The following is a 16,317-nucleotide window of genomic DNA, read 5'->3' on the forward strand; positions in this document are numbered from 1 at the left end:
CCAAGCCAATAAATTGGATTGCTGTCCAGTGGTTAGAGTTTCTTGGGACAGACTGCTCTGCTGCAAAAAAAAAAAAAAAAAAAAAAAAAAGAGTATGTTCCTTCCTCAGTTACTAAGTAAATACCTGATTTATCTGATCTCTAAGTGACTACATGTCACTTAGATATGCTCACAGAAAGAGTGGGCCTCTGGTTTAAAAAAAAAATAGTGAATTGAACACACACACCCTGACTTCTGTGTTCTTCCAGAACCTCTTCCAAAACACAGTCAAGAGATTTCGGGGTGCGGTCGGGGGGAGTATACACCCTCCAGGACAAAATAAACAGGACAGGAGAAGATAGTGGAATCTGGATGGTAGCTGGATGTGTGGTAACTGATTTTGCAGATCCAAGAAAGCTGAATAATAAACCATCAGTGGGAAAGCATAGATGCATGCTAATTTGCACTGCAGAATCGGCCAAGTTTCAAGGATTCATGACCCTGGTATTTCTGGGTGTGGGATACAGAAGGGGCTAAAAAAGTATTCGTTGACAGTCTATTTAAGAAGTATCTGCTTACCACTACTCCCTTCTGAACCCACACTTAAATGACAGGCTAGATTTCTGTTTGGTTTATTTTGTTTTAAGGAATAAACCTCAAATGATCGAAACAAAAAACAAAGAAAAACAAACCAAAACATCTTTTTTACATCCTGATGGAATATTTTCTTAGGCACTTTAAAATTTTTTACCATTATAAATAGTATGTTCTCAGATTTTCATTTTCTAACTCTTTGTTGCTGGTACACAAAAATGCCACTGATTTTTGGTTATTGATCCTGTAACTGGTAACTTTTCTAAAATTTATGATTAATTCTAATAATTTGGGTAGATTCCTTCAGATCTTCCATTTTGAAAACAATCTTATGTTATCTCTGAATAATAGCAGTTTACTTTTTTTTCAGTTCTTACAGCTTTTCTTTCTTTTTCTTTTTTCTTATTGCACTAGTTATTGTATCTAGTCCAATGTTGAATAGGAATGGTTATATGGGGAATAGTTATCATGGCTCACCATTGATTGTAATGTTTACTATAACGTTCTATACATACTCTTGTTTGGGTTAAAGAAATTCCTTTAAAAAAATTTTTTATTGAACTATAGTCAAATTACAATGTGTCAATTTCTTGTGGACAGCACAATGTTTCAGTCATACCTACACATACATATAATCCTTTTCATATTCTTTCACAGTATAGGTTACTACAAGATATTGAATATAGTTCCCTGTGCTAATATATACAGTATAAACTTATTATATATTGTATATATAGTAGTTAGTATCTGCAAATCTCACACTTTCAATTTATAGATTAAAGAGATTCCTTTTTATACCTTGTCCACTGAGAGTCTATGTCAAAAGTGATTATTAAATGTTATCAATTGCTTATTCTGCATTGATTGACATTATTATATAATTTTTCACCTTTTGTATGTTAATGTGATATATTACTTTACTTAATAGATTTTTCTAATGTTAAATTAACTTGTATCTCAGAATATATCCAACTCAGTGATGATACTTTTTTATGAATTGCTGAATCCAATTTATACTTTTTCTTTTTTAGAAAGTTTTTTGTTCCTGCATTAATAATATTGGCCTGGTTTTTTTTTTTTTCCGTCCTTTCACTCTTTTTCTTTTTAATTGAAGTATAGTCAGGTACAATGTGTCAATTTCTGATATACAACACAATGTCCCCAGTCATGCATATACATACATATATGTCTCCTTTCACACTCTACTTTTGATAATAAAAGAAATTAGATATATGAACTGAATTGGAAAGTCTTCCCTTTTATTTTATTAATTGGAAGTTCATGTTTGGAGTTAGCTCCTCTTTGAATATTTTGTTGAATTCTTGTAAAATCATCTGGTTCTGCTATTTTCTATGAGGGAGAATTTTTGAACTACTCATAATCATTCTGATATTTATTTCCTGACCAATTTTGAGTCAATTTTGGTAATTTTTAAAAGTATTTTATTCATTTCACCTAATTTTTCAAATGTGTTATTTCCATTTCTTTATCATTTTGATCTCTGCTGCCTTTTTAGTTATGCCCTTTTTTCCATTCCTAATATTTTGTGCTGTCTCTTCAGTTTCCTTAACCAATCTTGCCTGAGGTTTGTCAGTTTCATTAGAATTTTCAAAGAACCACTTTGATTTTGTTAATCCTCTCCTCTATGTTTTACGTCATACTTTGCTGCTCTTGTCTTTATTACTTTATTGCTTCTACATTTTCTGGATTTATTTTGCTCTTCTTTTTCTAATGTCTTAAAATAAATGCTTAAGCAATTGACCTTGAGTTTTGCTTTTTTTCCTCTAATATGAGCATTTTAGGCTTTAAATTTCCCTTTAAAGGCTTTTGGCTGCAGTCCAGAAGTTTTGAGCTGCAGTATTTTTATTAAAATACAGCTGCTTCTTCTGTTGTTATTTATGCTGACTTTTGTTCATGGTTGCTTGTTTCCTCCTGTGTTAATCATTTATTATTATGATTTCACGATCTTTGGATTTCTATCTGTGGGTATTCTTTGAGCCCTGCATTTAAAATGCATTTCTCCCTAACAGTAGTACCCAAGGAATTACCAACCTAGGATCCCTTTAAACTCAATTTTCCATTTAGGTTTTTTTTCAGGCAGTATAAATTTCAGTGGCAAACCCATGTGAATATGGCTTGTGGGTAAGAAATATCCAGGGGGACTTTTTTCCTTTATTTCTGCTCCATCTGGAGAGACAGTTGAGATGAGCATCTTTCCTTCTGTGGGTCACGTTTGTTTTCTTTTTCACCCACTGTGGGTATCCCTCTTCAAGTGGTCCTGGTTTCTGACTTGACCTTCTATTCTGCTCTGGCCTCTGGTTTTGGCTTCTGCTCCTCAAACACAGAGCCAGTGAGAACCCAGGTGAGGCTATGGTAATTGGCATTTACCCCAAGGGGTGATTCCAGCCCTGACGCTCACCTAATCCTCATGGCATCACACTTTCTCATTGTCTCCTCCATTTCCATTTCTTTACTTTCCAGCTCATCTCAGCTCTGCTCTGAGACAGGTTTTTAAAAATATGTTACTTTTTATTATTTTTCTTGTTCCTGAAGGGACTTTGCATATACAGTCTGCTGTAGCTCTGGAAACGGAAGACCCAATTTATGACACTTTCTGTTGTAATTTATAAAAAACCTGCATCAGTTTGCCTTAAAAAGACATAACCAGAAACTTCAGAAATATAGTGATTTTTCTGTTTAGTTTGATTCAGCACGTAAGTTACATTACCAAATCCATAGATTATTTCTGTCTCTTCACTCTGCCTTTCATAATGATCCCAAGCTATCTATTACCCTGATATGGTCACAAAGTGGCTGCCAGCTACTCACAGAGCTACATACTTCCTGGTCTACATTCAGTTAAAGGGAGCCAGTCCCTTTCCTAATCATCAAATGAATTTCCTGAAATTTTCCCAATGAGCAATGACCAAACCAATTCCTGTAGCCAGAGAAATGTCATGTTCTGGTTGACTTAGTTACCTGAAACACCTATACCTGTCTATTGTTCAATGACTAATCCTTTCCTGAAACCCCTGATGCCAAATGGAGAGTCATACAATGGAACACATTTTCCATTAATTTAAAAAAAAAATGATGCATTTCATCCCCACTCAAGATGTCTCATTATTTTATCTAGCAACTGAACACTGTAAATATTTACATAATTTAAAAAAGCCAATCATTTGAAAGCAAATAATACAAGTTTATACTTAAAATAAGACACAATGAGGGTTTGTTTATTTATTCTTGTATCATTTTGTTCATCAATTGTTCAACATGTGGGGACTCCACTGATCTTGTACTCTACTGCACTTAAAAGTAAAACTTACATGATATGAAAACACTTTTAGGATAAAGTAAAAATGAAGCAAAATAATACTTTGAAACACATGGAAATAATGTGTGTTCACAATAGCCAAAGGGTCACTAAAGATGTAAACCCAGTGTCCCACTTATTCAACGTACATATACACAGTCAGCTGTTTGGGGTTTATCTGAACAATACATGCAATTCAGATTAGATTCCATCTTATATAGTTTGACTAGAAAATGTTTGTGTTGAGTAAATTAATGAGCATGTCTTTGTGAAAACATAACCTTGAAAATATTATATTATTCAGTACCTAATTATTACTTATTACTTCTACTATTACTTCTATTGTGTGTTTAGTGTGTTTTCGGATAGGAAGGAAGTCTCACGTAGAAAAGAAATTGTTGTTTGAAAATGGTATGACTTTTCAAGAACTATTATAGCAAAAAAGCAGAACATTTCTGGGAGGTAGATCTGTACTGTGGCAAAGGAGATGGGTTTACTCTGATTGACTAAGATGAATCAAGGCTTGTCCTTGGGGATCAGTCCCCACCAACCTCATGGCCCCTACACAAAGGGGAGGCAGAGAATGAATATCAGAGAGACAATCATAGTGCCCTTCTTCAGCCAGTATTGCTCTAAGTCAGATTTAATCTACACTGAGATGCTGTCCGCATCAGTGATGGAGCATTTAATTTCTGTAAGCACTGGGATTCCCTTCTCTCTCTGCATCATGTATTCAGAAAAATGGAGGAAGTGCTCGTTAGGTACAGTGGTTGCCAGGACTGACGTGCCCCTTTGCTCCTGGGCTTAGTTTAGGGTTAAACCCTACAGCCTTTCACCCCACCAATCCCAGACCTTGCCTCCGCTCTCCAGGCCATCATGTCTAATGCCCAGCTTCCTGTCTCACTCCTGCTCTCTTTCCCGCTCTTTCCTGGTTCCTTGCATTTGCTATCCTAAAACCTTGCTTCCCATTTTTCTCATTAAAGAAAAAAAAACTTTATTGAGATATGATTCACATCCCATACTGTTCGCCCATTTAAAGCGTAAAATTCAAGGGTTTTCAGTATATTCAGAGTTCAGCGATCACCACAATCAATTTTGGAATGTTTTTCCCAACCCCCAAAGAAATCCCCTGCCTATTACCAGTCATTCCCCGTTTTCCTCCAGCGTCTCCCCTCCCTGAAGTCTTGGGCAATTGCTGCTCCACTTTCTGTCTGTATAGGTTTTCCTACTCTGAAGGCTTCACGTAAATGGAGACATGAAAGATGTAGTATTTTCATCTGGCTGCTTTCATTTAGCATAAGGACTTGCATTTCATTCACACGAATAGTGTACATTAGCAGGTAATTCCTTTTTACAGTTAAGTCATATTCTATTAGATGAATATACTAGTTTCTGTTGATTAATTCAGCAGTTGGTGGACATCTGAGTTGCTTCCTGTTTGGGGCTACGATGAATAATGCTGATAGAAACTTGTGCAAAAATGGCTTTGTGTGGATGGACTTATGTTTTCATTTCTTTTGGATAAATAAATTTGTAGGAGTAGAATGACTGGGTTGGATGTTAAGTTTATGTTTAACTTTTTGAGAAACTGCTACATTGTTTTTTAAAGTAGCTGTTCTATTTTATTTTCTGACCCACAATGTCATGAGGGTTCCAGTTTCTCCACATCCTCAACGATACTTGTTATTGTTTATCTTTTGAATTAGAGCCATTCTAATGGGTGTGTAGTGGTAGGCATTCGATTTTTTTTTAAAGCTTAATTAGTCGGCTACATTTAAAACTTGGGATAAAATCTAGGCATCTGGAAATAAATTCAGGTGTCCCGGTGACACCAGGTCTTGGTGCTGTTGGGTAGTGATTAGCTGGAGCCTCGTATTGCCATTCTCTTTAGACCCACATGTTCTCTCCAGTCTATTGGAGCCACATCTTATTTTATGAGTATGACATTGAGGGTAAGTGTCAGTTCCCCTCTTCATCACAGGTGTGCTGTTGTTTTTCTGAAGGTAAGAAATGTTTTGTGTTTCCATGTCTCCAGCAAAAGTGGAAAAAGGGGATGGAGACTGAGAAGGCAATATAATTCAAAAAAGGAGAAGAAAGCAGAATTCTTTGTTGAATTAGAGACTACACTTACATGTTTAATATACAAAGTCTGTCTTTGTCAAAATAATGCAATTTAAGACATCATTATGAGCAAACCACAGAAAGACAATATGTGATGGGAATTTTAATGAACTGAGAAAAACAATAGAAGTGTCAATGGTGTTCAATCTTGAAACCAAATAAAATAAGTAATGCAACCATGGAAAGTAGTTATCTGTTAATACGAGTGTAAAGGCGCTTATAAATAATTTTAAAATATACATTTTGATTATCTTTTTTTTTTCAGAGAATTGTTTCCTTGGCAAGGGATAATCTGCCACACTTGAAACTAAAATCTATTTTCAGAATTAGAAATTATGAAAATTCCCCAATTACAGGAGTTGAAAATTCAACTCCAAACATGGTTTTCTACTTCACACATTTTGAGAATATACTAATGTCATTTACTTTTACTCTCACTCTCACAATTAATATTGATAGAATGAATAAGGAGTTATCAAGTAAAATCGTATAGAAGTATAACGTGGTACTGAAAGTTAAATATGATGGTGTTGGAAAATTAGATTTCTTCAAAATGTCTTGAGAGTAGTTACTCTAAATATAAAACCAACTATGTTTGGAAGTAACCACATTTGGGTACATCTGTTCTCCATTATGAAATGGAATAAAACTAAATATTGTTCCCAATTAAGGGATTTAAGGCCAAATTCTAGACTGTCCATTTCAAAGAGAAATGTAAGACCTACTACCTCTTGTGCAGGGAAAAAAGAAAAAGATGTTAGTTTTCTACTCCCAACTCAGAAGATTTGGGAGTAGAAAATTTTTAGTTAATCTTTTTATTTTGAATTTAACCTATAATCCAAAACATCATCCTATCTGTTGAGATTTTGCAATGTACCTCAAATTTAGTAAAAATAGAGAATGTTGATTCTATTTCTGGAAGTTAGATATTCTTCAGCTTGGGGTGGTACATACATTTTCATTATCTACCTGGATTTTTTTTTTCACTTTTGATTTTTAAACAACTATGTAAAAGGAAAGTGTTCAGGGATCCTTCATATTTTGTCATCATCCAGATCATCAGGATGGGAGAAGGCATAGGAACTGTGAGCAGCTGCTATGAGATGGGAGATCTTCATTTGTTCAAGATGAGAGCGCAGAATGGAGTAGCAGGAAGTAGATACTCAGCTACTGGAGACAAGATTTTAATCAGCAGGATGGAACTCCAGCATGAAAATCTTTGAGGCTGGTAGAGTAGGGCACAAAAGGTGGCAAGAGAAAAAATCTTGACTTGCGTGTGTTTGCTTGTTGGTTGTGGGTAGCTCACAGGCTGTGGAAGCTCGGCACAGGCATCTTTCTGAGCATCTTCCATACTTAACTCCATAAAAGCCCGTCTCCGGAGCAGCATGTAGAAGTCTGCCTCATCAGCGGGCTATTCCTACTTCCAGCAGAGGGGTAAAATGCTTCCTATGTTCTGTCCAACTCATCACATGTCAGTGTTCACAAGGGAAAGGTTCTTGCTTCTGACTCTGCAGCAATTGGCCTGTGCTCTCAAATGTGTACTTTGATTACATCTTTTATCTTAGCATAAAGAGCTGAAACTGGCATTTATTAGTCATAAATTTACTCATCCTGCTTTAAATCCAACAGAGTGCTCAACTCCCTAACCTCCGGTGGCAGTGGGTTTCACAGGTTGGCTAAATGTGCTACAAAGTAATAGTTTCTTCCACTTGCTCTAAATTTATCCACCATTAATTTCACCAGATGACATTTTGTTCTCCAATGACATTATGGAACATTCAGTTCTTCGGCTGCGAGTACAAACAAAACCCGCTGTCAGGCTCTCAGACACTAAATAATCACCACTTGCCGTCTTCCCTTTAAATATGTTAACCTGATTTGATTGACTTGGAGAAAATCTTAAATTCTTCTTTCTCTTTTGCTATAACTATATTCAAATTTTACCCGCAGCCTTGCTTTGGGAATCATTTGCAAGGTATATTTTTTATTATTAGGTATATACATGAAGTAGCCTGTTTGATAGGATCAGCATTAATTTCTGTGAATAGTGCACTGAGGGCTTCAAAAAAAAGTGTCAAGTGTCTTGCAATGACAATAACTCATGATAAATTGTTTGTGGCCAGCACTTCATCCAGGAAATAGGTGACAGAACACATGATTTTAGAGCAACCGAATTGGTCCTATGCCTGCCACCACCTCCCTCTCCGGTCAGTTCTTCCACTCATTCTGATTTATGGAATTCCTCTACTGAGGTTCAGTCCCTTTGATCCCTATTCCAGTGAAAACCCCTTCAGTGAGAGGTGTTATTTGAGCTGCTGTCAGCCATTTTTCCCTGGGCACAAGTTGTGATGATGGATGATGCCTCTTTTCTTTTAAACCAGTCATTTTCAAATTGTGTCCTGCAGAATTCTAGAGTCCCAAGGGCATTGTAGGGCTCATTGCAGGATAAGAAGAGATCCGATGGGCTGAGTTTCAGCAGAGCAGCTTTGCTGTTACCTGCCAGAGACATTCAACTTCTGTGTAAACTTTCAAGTGATAAGAAAGTGGTATATTACTGTTACTACTATTTTTATACCTCTGCTTTAGCCTCTCGGGTTGGATTCCTTAGCAGGAGGCCAAGAGTGAGCCTCTGATGCTTTCAAGTCGCTTACCCTTTGGTGACTCTCACGTTCTACAGTCTCATCCTACATGCAGCCCTTGCTCCTGATCTGGGTGCCCTTACAGCGCAGGTCTTTGCTTCACTCCAAGATTATAATCCAGAGCCTCTCTCCTACCTCCTATATGAGTTTCATCCTTGCTTCACCAGAAAGAAAACATAGAAGCAATGAGACTAGGAAGAGAAACCAAGAAGAACTGGGCACATGCTTCCACTACTTCCTTTCTTCCTAAAATGTAACATTTATAGAACAGCATCATCCTTAGGAGCTGTGGAATGGATTCCTCCACAAGTAGAAAGTATTACACCCTAAAATTAAGCACTTTGGGACCCTGAAAGGTTGGTACTATATAGAAATATATTAATAAGTCAAAAGTTACTTGGTACTAGGAAATGTGAAAAAATAACATATTTAGGAATAATGCAAAATTGGCCATAAATTAGAATTTTATTTAAATATAATCAAAATAGAAAGGAAAGGGATTAATTATTGACTGGAGGGAAGCTAGTTTTTTAGCTTTGAAGGAATTTTTAGAAAGAAAAGATTTAAAGACTAAATTCTACAAAATTCTACAAAGTTGAAAATTTCTAAACAGTAGAAAAAATAATAGAACTAAAATTTAAGAAGAGTCAATGAACTGGGAAAAATATGTGATAAGATTTGACTAATGATTATATAATATATATAAATATTCTATCAAGTTTGGTTCTAAACAGTAGAAACCAACTCTAACAATTTTTTTAAAGAAGAAATTTGTTGGCATTAAATTATGTGATGCAACTTGCAAAATGAAACACTGGGAAAAAAAATCAGGGCTCATTATGAATGAGACTAGGGAAAATACGTAGATTTGAGTAACAGAAATGCCAGTGTTGGCCAGTTTTTTCAGAAAGCTCTGAGCATCATAATGTAGCTTTCATCATTTTCTGTTCTTGTTTCATTCTTCTCAAAATTCAAGTTGCAGGGAGCATTGAATTGGCCGATGCGTGGGGTCATGCTTGATGCCCCACCAGTGTAGCCTGCTGGGGAAGAGAGGTAGTTCCCAAAGGAAAATCGAGGCACAAAAGGGAAAGGACTCTCAGCGGGCAAAAGGAACAGGTGTCCACCACAGGGGCTCATCCAGACTTTGAGAAAAACATTGAAGAAGACTTCAGCCAACAAATGGGCGGAGAACGTGAACTGATGACTCATAGAAGATGCAATATAAAACAAGATAGGTGAATAAAAAATTCAAATCTTATAAAAATAAAATTCATACCAAGTAAAGCAAATAAAGAACCTTTCTAAGCATCAAAAGAATAGCATTCCTCATTGGTTAAGCACAAAATTGCCACATGATCCAGCAAGTCTACTTCTCAGTATATATTCAGAAGAACTGAAAGGAGGGGCTCAGATATTTGTTCTCCAGTGTTCATAGCAGCATTATTCACAATAGCCCAGAGAGGGAAGCAACCCAGTTGTCTATCCACAGGTGAATGAATAAACAAAATATAGTATATAAAAACCATAGAATATTGTCCAGCCTTGAAAATGAATGAAATTCTGATGCCTGGTACAACATGCAAGCACCTTGGAAATGTTTTGCTAAGTGAGATAAGCCAAACACAAAAGAACAAATATTGTCTGATTCCACTTACATGAGATAACTAAATAAGTTTCATAGAGGCAGAAAGCAGAATAGAGGTTACCACGGGCTGAGGGGAGGGAAGAATGAGAAATTTTGTTTAATGGCTAGAGAGTTTCTGTGTTGGATGATGAAAATTTCTGGAAGTGGAGAGTGATGATGGTTGCACAATATTTTGAACATACTTAATACCACTGAATCACACACTTAAAATTTACCCTTTTAACCATTTTTTACGTTATATATATTTGGCCAAAAACTTTTAAAACATGAATAACTGCTTAGGGTAAGTTTGTGTTTAACTGGTGCATTTTTACTTAGGGTGGGAAGGTAAATCTATACAACCCATTTTGGAAAGTAATATGATCAGTTTTATCAGAACCTCTCCCCAAATGTTCCTCTATTTTGACTCAGCTATCCTATTCCTAAGGATGTATAGTCTTAAAGTACTAAAATATCATTTGCATGAAGATGATCATAGCAGTATCAAAAATAATAAAAAATATAACAAACCTAACTGTGCAAAATAGGAAAGTATGTCACACAAATTCAATGAAACATTATTCAACCATTAAAGATTATAATGATTATGAGACAATTTTATATTAGCAAGTAAAAAAGATGAAGAAATGGCATTATGCAATGAATGTAATCTCGTTAAAATATTCGTGTGAACAACATGCATGAATGAAAGTTTCTGTAGTAAATGGAAGGAATGATGATCAATATTTTTCATTTAACTTGTTATTTTGCCTTAATAATAAAAAGTGATAATATTTAACATCAAACAAAATGAATCAACTAAACATTTAAAATGTATTACATTATAAAAGGTGGACAAGTGATGCAGTTCTTAAATAGTTGTAGCAGAAATTATAAAGAAAATTTGAAAAGTAATCTTCTTGCCTATTATCATTTCTACTGTAAAAGTAAAGATACTTAAGTGATACCTATGTATCAACTAGACTAATAATAGGAATTAACTTCCAAAAACCTTAGTTACGAAACTATACACATTGTTTTAGGAGGAACCTGGGGACTTGTAAATGTAGCTTTATTTTGAAATTCACATTTTACAAAGCAATGGAAAAGATCTTTAAGTAGAAGGTAAGAATCATCTGCAGTTGAATCACTGGGCAAATGAGTTTGAATGTAAAACCAGGAGTCAGCGTGCTAACGAGATCCCCAGGTGATTTCTGTGCTGGAAAACTTGAGAGCCACGGCTGGGCATTTGGGAGTTGGTGTAGAAAATGCCCTGAATCTACAGCAGAAAAGACATGATGTGGTCCAGGACTGTCCATGAAGGTGGGCCCTTCCAGTAACACAACATGGGAACTAATAGAAAAAGATGCCTCGGCAGGAAGCCATGAAGCAGAAAAAAAGTTTAACGGCATAAAGAGAAGACAGTAATGATGACACTTAACCTTATGTCACTACTGATAGGGAAACAAGGGTCCAGGGTGGGTGGGGAAGAGAAAAGAATGCAGCCTGGGTTCTGTGAAATGAGGTCAAGGTGACACATTTCATGATGTTTCCTAGAATTAAATAGGGTATCTTTGGGCACAACTCTTAATTCAGAGGATTCCCTGTTAGAAGAGGGGAAAAAAATAAAGCACAAATGATTGAATAACTAGACTTGGGACTCCCCGTGGCTTTTCTTTTATGCTGGAGCTCTGAAAGATGATTTTCTTTTTCATCTGACAGTTCATCTGACCGAGCTGTGTTATAACATCTGGATAGTTAGTAGAAATGATTCGATTATAGTCTCCTCATCACAGTTCACCCGAAAAAATAATAAATATGTAAGTTCGCATCAGTCATCTTGATGGCCAGAGCCTAGATGGAATCTCTCTTGGGTAAACCTCCTGGGCGCCCTGTTTTATCCCAAGCAGGCGTTTCCCACGGCTTCTCATCAACCCCCGATCTCGGATGTGGTCGATCTCTCCTCCTCTCTTGTGGCTCTCACTCTCAAGACTGTATATGTAATTAGGATACAGCCTTCTTAGTTGTCTGGCTTCTCTTTGACCCAGAAATGAAAGACCACACACCCTTTTTATTTTGAGGTTTTGCTACTAAATACTGCATAAAACAGAGAAAGGAACAAAAGCGCTAGGCATTGGAGTGTTGAAAGTTTAAGATATCCCCATAAGCTCTCATGATCACTCAACCATCAATCACCAAAGAGTATTGTTTCCTTGTTTATGTCTTGAGGCAGCCTCCCCACCAGCCTTAAGTCTCCCTGTGCTCCTGGTTTACATAAGAAAGTGTGAATTAGATGCTCCTTGGACATTGATCCTCTGCCAGTTTAGCGCTATAGCAATTTCTAATTACCTTGGAGCTCACGGGAGACTTCTCCTTTCTGATCAGGAAGAGGGACATTCTTCTCTCCAGGGATGATTTCATTTCCTTTAACCCAGGCCTTTTCCCTCTTCCAAAGCTCATCTCTTGCCACCCTGCCAAGGGGTCTCACCTTGTTCCTAAAAGGCTGACCCTGTAACAGTTCCCCAGGCTGCCTCCTCCTTTAATCACACAAACAGCTCCTAAAACTTTCTCCCGTGGCGATAAGAAAGACGAATGGCAGGTATGCCTGCAGTTCTGACCTAGGGTTCTCCAACTCCCTCTTCAATTACCACCTAACGGCGGGCGTTTACCACCCTCTTTGTACACAGTGAGTATAGTCTCATTTCATACAAGATGCATCTGGTCGTGTAGCAGGAATATGAATGTTTCCGTTCTCCTCTGTTAATTGCAAGTCCCCGGTCTATTTCCCAGGAGCACCTGCCAGGGCCACAGACAAGGGGAGTGGGCAGCAAACACTCTAGAGGTGAGAAGATGTTCTGTGTTGCTCTCCACATCTTACTTTTTAAAATTCTGCTACACATGATAATTAAGTACGTGTGCAGTTTGTATTTACTTCACACATGCCCTCAAATGCCTGAAGGAATTATGCTTTTAATAAATACTGCATACAAAGGACAAAAAAGCCAAAGGGTGTTCTAGAACAGAGCTAGAGGAGAAAGAAGTACAGACATATATTTTTCCCATTGCAAGGCGCATCCTCTTCCTAAAAGATGATAAATGTTTCTGTAAGTCTTGCCAGAAATCAATAGGGAATTATAGTAATGATACTAGCTGTATGGAGCACCAGAAGTTAAAATTAGGGGATACATTTCTCAACTCACGGTAAAAGAAGTTGATTTAGAACATACAGGGTGGGGACGGTATAGCTCAGTGGTAGAGTGTGTACTTAGCATGCACGAGGTGCTGACTTCAATGTCCAGTACTTCCATTAAATTATTCATCATCATCATCATCATCATCATCATCATCATCATCATCAATAAGCCTAATTACCTCCCTTCCCTCAAAGAAAAGAAATATACAATCAGTATAGATTCATAATATGATCAATAAGAATTTGTAGTATATGTATATTTGAGGAAATAACCTAATTGAAATTTTAAAGTGCCTTTTAAGAGCCATACAATTTTGAAAAGTTTCATCAGAACACCAGAGATTTGCACTGTTAGTTGCTATACCAGATATTTGCACCTTGATTAAGAAGACAATTTCAGATTTCCATTCTAGTGAACTGGATCTTTTTTTCTCTACCAATCAGTTTTCTTTTTTCATAGAGATATAAATACTTTTAAACATTCAGACAGTTTTGGGTTTTGTCTATACGTTTAGTGGGATTTAATAAAGTGCTATATTGAAAGTCACATTTTTTTAAATGTGGTAAAATACACATAACATAAAATTTACCATATTAACTGTTTTTAAGTGTACAGTTCAGCAGTGTCATTTATTCACATTGGTATGCAACTAATCTCTAGAACTTTCTCATCTTGCAAAACTGAAACTCTCTCCCCATTAAACAATAACTTTTCCTCTCCCCGTACCCCTAGCCCCTGGCCGCCACCATTCCACTCTCTATCTGCATGAGTTTGACTATTCTAGCTAACTCATATCAGCAGAATCATACTGTTAGTTCAAGTAATTTAATTTCATAAACTACAAACAATTTTATGATAAACCAACTCTTATAACCACAGTGTAGCCAACATCATGTAAATTCATTTGGTATAGCTACATTGGTACGTGAAAATTCTGTAAAATAGAAATTTACCCTGGATTTTGCCTATGAACTTCTGAAATGAAGCCTTCTTAAAATGAAATTTTAAAGAAACTTCAAGAAGCTCTCATGAGGAAAATAAGAAGAAGACGAGAAAGACAAAAAAAACCCCCACCAATTTTCATTGTGAAAATGGCTAGGTAAAACAACCCCAGACTAGGAAAGTTATTTGATACTAAAATATCTTCCATAGAACACTTGTCCCAAAAGATATCCCCCCCCACACACAAAAAAGTTTCCATGATCGTAAAAATTCCAGAAAACTACATAACGTATCTCTTATGGAAATGTAAATAGCGTATTAATGCACTGAAAGTTCTGAATGTTTTTTTCTTGTCTTTGGCCCAGGTGCTTCCCAAACTCATCTGAATCCTTTTTTCTCCTCCGTGAAACCTATAAACACCATGAAGGAAGAATAGTGACCTCTAAAATGGGAGAGAGCAGCTTTGTTTATTTCTCAGCCTTTGGAAGACTGTTTTTAAGGGACCCCTTCTACACTGTTGGTGGGAATGTAAATTGGTGCAGCCACTATGCAAAACAGTGTGGAGATTCCTTAAAAAACTAAAAATAGATATACCATATGACCCAGCAATCCCACTCCTGGGCATATATCCAGAGGAAACTTTAATTCAGAAATATTCATGCACCCCAATGTTCATAGCAGTACTATTTACAATACCCAAGACATGGAAGCAACCACCTAAATGTCCATCAGTAGATAACTAGATAAATTGTGGAGTATATATAAAATGGAATACTACTCAGCCATAAAAAAGAATGAAATAATGCCATTTGCAGCAACATGCATGGAACTGGAGATCATCATTCTAAGTGAAGTAAGTCAGAAAGAGAAAGAAAAATACCATATGGTATCACTCATATGTGGAATCTAAAAAAAAGGACACAGATGAACTTATTTACAAAACAGAAATAGACTCACAGGCATAGAAACCAAACTTATGGTTACCAAAAGGGAAGCAGAGAGGATAAATTGGGAGTTTGGAGATTAGCAGATATAAACTACTATATATAAAATAAACAACAAAGTCCTACTGTATAGCATAGGGGACTATATTCAATACCTTGTAATAGCTTGTAATTTAAATATATATATGTACAATTGAACCACTAGGCTGTACACCAGAAATTAACACAACATTGTAAACTGACTACATTTCAATAAAAACAAATAAGATTAAATAAAAGTAAAACAAAAAGGAAGACTGTTTTTAGACTTGGCATCTGGATTTGACACTTGACCACCCTTCCTCATCCCACATTTTTCTAGTTTCTTTTGGATAGAGATTTCTCTATATTGCTGTCACCAAGACACTCCCTACTGTAAATGTCAAAGTGATTATACTTTCATTTGAAAGAATGGTAAAGCCAATCTGACAATACGCATTTTTCTTAGGTTGGACTTTGAATTGACGGCATAAATCCCAGGGGGAACAGATCCACGACCCTCCAGACTCAAATAAAAACCATTTAGCTATTATGCCTCCACTCTAGGTGAGCTATAAGCCCATCTCTCGCGATGAGAGAAACAAACAGTTCAGCTGCCAACTGCGTTTAAAGTACTGGAATAAGAACAGCCAAGGCAGGTAAATGAGAACATTTCTATGCACACAAAACATTAATATTGCGTGGAAAATCTGAGTCTGAATGGACTGTAGTCAGAGATAAAAACAATGATTCCAGATAAGACTACATAAAATACAGGATGAATAATTGTTAACACACAGAAGCCTCTGAAATTAAGCACAGACAGAATCTAAGTGGTGAAGCCTTGAGTAATAACTCGGAAATGGCTGATTTTCTACTGGAGATATTTTGTTAATTATTTCAAGGCTATATAGGCAATTTTAACACCTTATGAGGCTGTCATTAT

This window comes from Vicugna pacos, chromosome 8 (genome assembly GCF_048564905.1).
Source record: "Vicugna pacos chromosome 8, VicPac4, whole genome shotgun sequence".
Taxonomy (NCBI): Eukaryota; Metazoa; Chordata; class Mammalia; order Artiodactyla; family Camelidae; genus Vicugna; species Vicugna pacos.